Source organism: Miscanthus floridulus, chromosome 17 (genome assembly GCF_019320115.1).
Source record: "Miscanthus floridulus cultivar M001 chromosome 17, ASM1932011v1, whole genome shotgun sequence".
Lineage (NCBI taxonomy): Eukaryota > Viridiplantae > Streptophyta > Magnoliopsida > Poales > Poaceae > Miscanthus > Miscanthus floridulus.
Window position 1 is genome coordinate 16,747,753 of NC_089596.1, and position 8,145 is coordinate 16,755,897.

Genomic DNA, 8,145 nt, shown 5'->3' on the forward strand with positions numbered 1-8,145 from the left:
TATGGTAGAAAGCAAGGCATCTGCATATTTGGTAAATTATTGCTCAAGAGAATTTAATCCATATAATGCATGGAGAAAGCATATAAATATCAAAATGAAATCAACATGATGATATCGGTTTAGAAATACCACATATGGAAACCAATTTGATTTCTACCACTTGCAATAGGTGGTGGATATTTGAAGTAAGATGCTTAACTCCAGGGACTCCATTTTCCTTACAATGAGACTACTACACACATGATAGGCTTGAAAAAGGTGTTAGTCTCAAAGCATCCAACTTGTAGAGTAACCTCCCCCTAAATTTGTGCACACAAGTGTGGAATACTTGTAGAAGACATGCACATTGATTTTAGAATCAATAATACCACTTGAAAGATGACATCACATGAATGTGAGAATCATTTTCGAAGATGATATTCGGGAGAAATTATCTACAATTTAGACTTTGGCACATATTAGATGAACAATTGTAAGTAACGCTATGTGTCGTGCTCCTAAATAATTTTAAACCATGTAGGTTTGCTCCAAGGGTTAAGAATGAAACCGAGCAAGCCTACCATAAGATATACCTAGTGTATGCATGACAAAAGATACAAGCATGCAAATACAAACATGGGCATGAAAAGTAACTAGATGCTTAAAGATACCAATTTGTAAGAAATACCACTTGTAGAAAATACAAATTGATACTACTTGAAAGAAATTGAATCTAGTTACCTAACATGGTAAGGGGAATTTGGGTCCATAGTATTCACTAACCCACTTGGCAATGATTTTGACCATCATGATGCACCCCATGAAATGCATCCATACTTTGCCAAGCCTCCAAATTCCCTGATGTCCATCGGACTTCTCACTTCCCTTTCGGGATCCAAACCTTCTTGGTGCTCTTCATGTTGAAAATGATTTCCTTTAGCACCCAAAAGCGTTTGACCCCATTTATGGATTGCTTGTTCATCTTGATGGCCACCACCTTGTCATTTTTCTTCTTCTTCAAGAGATAAGGTGTGGAGGCCTTCTTGTCCACCTTGTTGGTGTAGGTGTTGGAGATCTTGCTTGTTTCCTTTTTCTCTTTCTTCTTCGCTCCTCCCCCATTCTTCACCTTGCACTCATAGGACTTGTGCCCTTCCTTGTGGCACACGTAGCAAACCACGATTTGTCCTTCATCAAGCTTCTTCACTCCCTTGATGGTGTTATCTTGATGAAGTTGGGCTTGCTTCGCCTTGCCTTTCACTTGAGTTAAGTCCTTGGTGAGACGAGCTACTTCTTGCTTGAGTTGCTCATTCTCCTTTGCAACCTCTTGTGTGCATGTATCTACAACAACTTTCTCAACACAAACTTGGTTGCATAAAGATGAGTCTAAAAATAAATCATTACAAGAAGTAGAGGCATCCTTTTTAGACATGTTAAAGATAGAACTTTTCTTTTTAGATGCCTTGGTGGGGGTTGTACTAACAGCTTCAAGATTAGCAACTTTATTGGTTAGCTCATCACAATGTTTACACATGGTTTCCATTTTAGCAAGCAAACTTTTATAAGCATCTTGTGAGCTAGCTAACTTTTCTTTTAATTTTTCATTTTTCTTTACAAGTTGCTTATCATTGATTGTGCATGCATTTGTTGTTGCACTAGCTTCAAGTTCCTCAATTTTAGCAGATAGTTCAACATTGAGATTAGCAAAGTTCTAATATTGTTCAAGCAAAGTTTTGTATGCTTCTTGTGAACTATCTAGCTTTTCTTTTAATTTTTCGACCTTCTTTTGTTGACTAGTGCAAACTTTAGCATAATTAAGATTTTGTTGCACAATTTCATCATAAGAAGGCATTTCATCATCACTATCACTCTCACTAGAGGATGAGCTTTCGTTACCTCATGCCATAAGGCACATACGAGAAGAGCTTGATGATGAGTGCTTGCGCCCTCGCCTCTTATGATGGTGTTTTTCTTCACTTGAAGAATCATCCCATGACCTTATTGATGTGAGGGCTTGGTTCTTGCATGCCTTCTTCTTTGTCTTGGGTGTGGGCTTGTTTGGACAAACTTCCACAAAGTGCCCCAACTCACCACATCCATAGCATTCTCTCTTTCTTTGCTCATTTCTTTGATTGGTGAAAATGAGATCTTGGATTTGGATGGGCACACCCTTAACATTTAGCCTTTGGATCATCTTCTCCACCTTGTTGATAAATTTGATTGATTCTTCATCAAGGTCGGAGGTGGAGGAGGAAGATTGATCATCATCACTTGATTCATCATCATCATCATCATCATCATCATCATCATCATCATCATCATCATCATCATCATCATCATCCTCATCTTCTTCTTCATCTTCACTTGAGGAGCTTGAGCTTGTCTCAACTTGCTTGCCCTTCATCTTCTTTTTCTCGCTACATGCGAGAGCTTTGCCTTTACTTGATGAAGAGGCTTCTTCTTGACCCATCTTACGTGACATTTCAAATGCCACTATCTTGCCAATGACTATGCCCGGGGTCATAGTGCTCAAGTCCTCCATGTTGTGAAGGATGGTGATGATGCTTGCATATTTCTTTTATGGTAGCACGGAGATGATCTTCCTCACGATGTCTGCATCATCTAGCTTTGTTAGTCCTATTGAATGGAGCTCATTGATAATTAGATTCAAACGAGAATACATATCACGAACAAGCTCATCATTATTCATTGTAAAGGAATCATAATTTTGTTTAGCTAGACAATGTTTTTGCTCATGGACATTTGATGTGCCGTCATGGAGCTCTTAAAGTTTTAACCAAATTTCATGTGCCGTATTTAGAGTGAATACTTGGTTAAACACATCCATACTAAATGATTCAAACAAGCAATTTTAGCTCTAGCATTGCAATAAATTTCCTTTTCTTCACTCTTCATGGGTTTATCAGGATTCTTAATGGGTTTCATCCCATCACGAGTGACTCTCCAAACTTCCAAATCAACCGTCTCAAGGTAGCAAGCCATTCTAGCTTTATAATAGGGGAAGTTAGTGCTGTCAAAGTGCGGAGGCCTAGAGGTATCCATCCCAACCACTCTCAATAGCGTCGGCTCAACGGCGGTTAAGCCAAAGGTCCAAATTGAGCCAACCTGCTCTAATACCAATTATAAGGGACCATGATGCCTAAGAGGGGGGGGGGGTGAATTAGGCAACTTAAAATTCTTACTCTAAACTATGGCCTCTTTTTCTAACCCTAGCAAAACCTATGCAATAGATAAACTATCTAATTGTCCAACTACGGTTTTGCTAGTGTGTTGCTATCTCTACCGCAAAAGGAGTAATACAATCAATAAAAATACGGAAGCTAAAGAGCAAGGTACAGATATGCAAACTCCCGTCGATGACTCCGGTATTTTTACCGAGGTATCGAGAAGCGCGCAAGCTTCCCCCTAGTCCTCGTTGGAGCCCCTCGCAAGGAATCTCTCGCAAGGGCCAAGCTCCCGGTCGGGTAACTCCGTGGATAGCCTCGGGCCTTCCTCACACGCAAGTGGGTCTCCGACGTGCCTTCTGGCAAGCCTCTCCTAGATGCTCCCCGCCATCTTCACTATCAAGCTTCTGGCCAAAACGCCACGGGCCTTGTTCCCTCTGGTACACGGTGGCGGCCACACCACAAACGTGGTTGGTGTGATCTTGCAAGACTACAAGCCCCTTCGATGTACAACAATGGTGTGCGCAAGCACCGAGTGATAAGAGGTATGCAAACCTCACTAAACACTAGGCCTAAACCTAGAGCAAGCGCATAAGTGGTGGTCTAATAAATCTAAGCACTTCGCAAAGCACCTACGCTAATCACCTAATGAAACACTAAGCACTATGCAAGTGGAGATCAATAAAATGGTGTATCCACACCCTAGATATGTTTCCTCAGCTCCACACTAGTCATCTAGCTGGTTGGGGGTTGTATTTATAAGCCCCACTGAGAAAGTAGCCGTTGGGGACAAAATCTCGCTTTTCTGCTATTGACCGGACGCTGATCACATCCTGACCAGACGTGTCCGGTCGTCCCGACCGTTGGTGCCGCGATCAACTGATCGGACGCGGCCAGCGTCCGGTCACTTTCCATCGGACGCATCCGGTCGCAGTATCGTTGCTCTAGAACCTTTTTGTACTCGATCGGATGCTACTGTCCTACGTCTGGTCAATTTTGCCGCCAGCGTCCGGTCCAGCGTCCGGGCGCGCCTGTTGCCGAGCTTCTTGATTAGAGCGTTCGGTCACTTTCCTCCAGCGTCTGGTCACCTCTGTGAGCTTGTTTCTTCGCGATCTTGCGTACAGCTCGGTTCCTATCTTCGTGCTTGGACTTTGCTTGATATCCTGGGTCTTCTCTTGTGCTCCTAGGGTCTTGCTTATGGTGTTGATCGTTGGATCATCACGTCGCCTTCGTTCAAGTCATGTCTAGCATCCTATTGAACTACAAAACAATCACTTGCAAATTCATTAGTCCAATTTGGTTGTGTTGGTCATCAAACACCAAAATCCAAAGTAAATGGGCCAAGAGTCCATTTTCCTTACAGCGCCGACAAGCCCGATGGGCCCCCAGCGTTCACAAGGACGCTCCGAACACTCCAGTGGCCCCATGGGTTCAAAATCACTAGGGTCGAACCTACGAGGGGAGGATGAACCCCACACAGTGGCTATAGGCTTACGCCACTGCTGTCCGCGCTGCCAGAGGAGATACCAGTGTCATGGCAAAATATCTTCCCATCAAGCTTATGCCAACCGCCATGAACTGGTTCACAAGCCTTGCCCCGGACTCCATCGGATCGTGGGAAGAGCTAAAAAAGGTCTTCACCGACAACTACATGCCTACGTGCACTCGGTCGAGCACCAAGCATGATCTGAACCGCATCTACCAGAAGCCGTTCGAGCTCCTCCGTAGCTACATCAGACACTTTTTCGAGATGAGGAATTCTATTTATAACATCACGGAAGCCGAGGTCATCACCGCCTTCGTCCGAGGACTCCATCACCTCGATATCCATTCCAAGTTCAACCGCAAGCCACCCACGGGGATTGGTGAGATGATTACGACCGCCAACCAGTATGCCGACACCGAAGAAGCTGAAGTGCACTTCAACGAGGATGCGGGGATTCATCGCCCAACTCACCGCTGCGACAATCGCCCCGACAACCGACACCATAATGACCGCCACTACGACGACCACACTCACCATCGGGACAGTGGCCATGATCGGCTGGAAGGCTCCAAGTCTGGTCAATATCGCCGCCGCTGACCAGACCATATTATCGCTGCTGTTGACGAGCCTCGAGCCAAGCGCAACTATGATGAGCAGTACAAGAAGATCCTCAATGGCATGTGCCCTCTCTAGAAGAACGCCAAGCATAAGATGAAGGATTGCCTCAGCTTGGCTAAGGAATTCCAGGCCAAAAAGCTAGACGACGACAACAACGACGGCGCCGGAGGCCGCCGACCACCTGGGGGCAATAACAACGCCTTCTAGGATCACGATAAGGTGGTCGCCACCATCTTTGGGGGCCTCGCCTCCACCAAGAGCAGAAGAGAATGGAAGCTCGCCGCTCGCTGGGTGCTCGCCATCAACGCAGAAGACGCCGCCACCAACCCTAGCTATCGCCCTTGGTCCAAGGTCCCCATCACCTTCAGCAGGGCCAACCAGTGGGCGGATATCCCTTATATAGGGCGTTTCCCCCTTGTCCTCGATGCAACCGTCCAGAAGGTGCTTTTTAGAAAAGTGCTCGTCGACGGTGGGAGCGCTCTGAACCTCCTCTTCGCCGGAGCCCTAAAGGAGCTGGGCCCCGGGATAACAGATCTCACACCCTCAAACTCCTCCTTCTAGGGTGTGGTACCTGGCAGGGCATTCAAACCGCTTGGAGAGATCACCCTACTAGTACAGTTCGGCACGGCAAGCAACTACCGCGTCGAGCACATCAACTTCTACGTCGCTGACTTCAACACCGCCTATCACGCCATACTTGGTCGGACAGCTCTAGCCAAGTTCATGGATGTACCGCACTACGCTTATCTGGTGCTGAAGATGCCTTCGCCTGTAGGAGTCCTGGCCTTGCGGGCCAACCTCTCCATCGCCTACGCCTGCAAGACCAAGAGTCTCGCCCTCGCCGAAGCCACCGACCTATCCATCTAGATGGACAGTGTGGTCACTGACGCCAAGATGGTGCCCGCCAATGACCTAGAGATCCCATCGCTGGAGCCTCCTCGCGCCTCCGCCAAGTCCAAGGAAACCAAGGAGGTCGGGCTCGGCCTCGACGATCCCTCCAAGACGCTCGTCTCCTTCCTACATGCCAACACCGATGTGTTTCCTTGGAAACCTACAGACATGCTGGGGGTACCACGGGAGAAGATCGAGCACTCCTTGAATGTCTCGCCGACTACCAAACCAATCAAGCAGAAACTCTAATGATTCACGCCAGACAAGAAGGAGGCTATTAGGGTAGAAATAAAATGGCTCCTAGCTGTCGGATTCATAAAAGAAGTGTATCATCCTGAGTGGTTAGCAAACCTTGTTCTCGTTCAAAAAAAGAATAAAGAATGGAGAATGTGCGTTGATTACACTAATCTTAACAAACACTGCCCTAAAGACCCCTTCGGTCTGCTTTGGATAGACGAGGTTGTAGACTCCACCGCCGGCTATGACTTGCTCTCCTTCCTCGACTGTTACTCCGGCTATCACCAGATTTCCCTCAAGGAAGAAGACCAGATCAAGACGTCATTCATCATGTCTTTCGGTGCATACTGCTATACCACCATGTCCTTCGGGCTCAAGAACGTCGGGGCGACCTATCAAAGGGCAATCTAGTTGTGCCTCGATCAATAGATCGGCCGCAACATCGAAGCTTACATCGATGATGTGGTCGTCAAGTCCAAGACCGCTGATAATTTCATCGCCAACCTCGAAGAAACGTTCACCAACCTAAAAAGGTACCGATGGAAGCTGAACCCTTCAAAGTGCATCTTTGGAGTTCCGTCCGGTATACTCCTGGGCTACATCGTCAGCACACGTGGCACCTAACCCAACCCTGACAAGGTCTCTGCCATCACCAACATGAAATGGCCAACATGCGTCAAGGACATTCAGAAGCTTACAGGTTGCATGGTTGCTCTCAGCCGCTTTATATCGCGCCTCAGCGAAATGGGACTACCGTTCTTCAAACTCCTCAAGGCCTCTAAGCGCTTTTCCTAGTCGGAGGAGGCAGATACAGCTTTCGAGCAGCTCAAGTTGTTTTTAACAAAGCCTCTGATCATGACGGCGCCTCGGCCAGACGATACTCTACTGATCTGCATCGCTGCCACTTCTCACGTCATCAGCATAGCTATCGTCGTCGAACGCGAGGCCGGGCACGCCTATAAGGTGCAATGTCCAGTCTACTTCATCAGCGAGGTCCTTAATGAGCCCAAAACTCATTATCCTCAGGTCCAAAAGCTGCTATATGCTATTCTAATTATGTCGCGCAAGCTCCGCCACTACTTCGAGTATTACAAGATCGCCATGGTCACTGAGTTCCCTCTGGGGTACATTCTCCGCAACAAAGAGGCCAATGGCCGTATCATCAAGTGGGTTGTCGAGCTCGGCACTTACTCCATCGAATTTAGAAGCAGGCCTACCATCAAGTCTCAGGCGCTCGCTGATTTCGTCGCTGAGTGGACTGCGATCCAAGAGCCCATCGCCACTACTTGCCCCGAGCACTGGGTGATGTACTTTGATAGCCCCCTCAACATCAATGGTGCTGGTGCGGGCATTCTGTTTATTACGCCGACCAAGGATAAGCTCCGATATGTTCTCCAAATACATTTTTCGGCCTCCAACAACGCCGTCGAATACAAAGTGTGTCTCCACGGACTCCGTATAGCCGTTGAGCTCGGCATCAAATGCCTCATGGTATACGGGGACTCCGCACTGGTCATCAACCAGCTCAACAAAGACTGGTCCTGCTCCAGTGAAAAGATGGATGCATATTGCGCCAAAATCAGGAAGCTTGAAGGAAAATTCTACGGTATCGAGTACCACCACGTGGTACGACATCAAAATCAGCTCGCCGACCACCTATCCAAGTTAGGCTCCTCTCACGCCGCGATTCCACCAGGGGTCTTCATTCAAGATCTTTTGGCACCATCCATTAAGGAAGATAAGGAAGTTGAA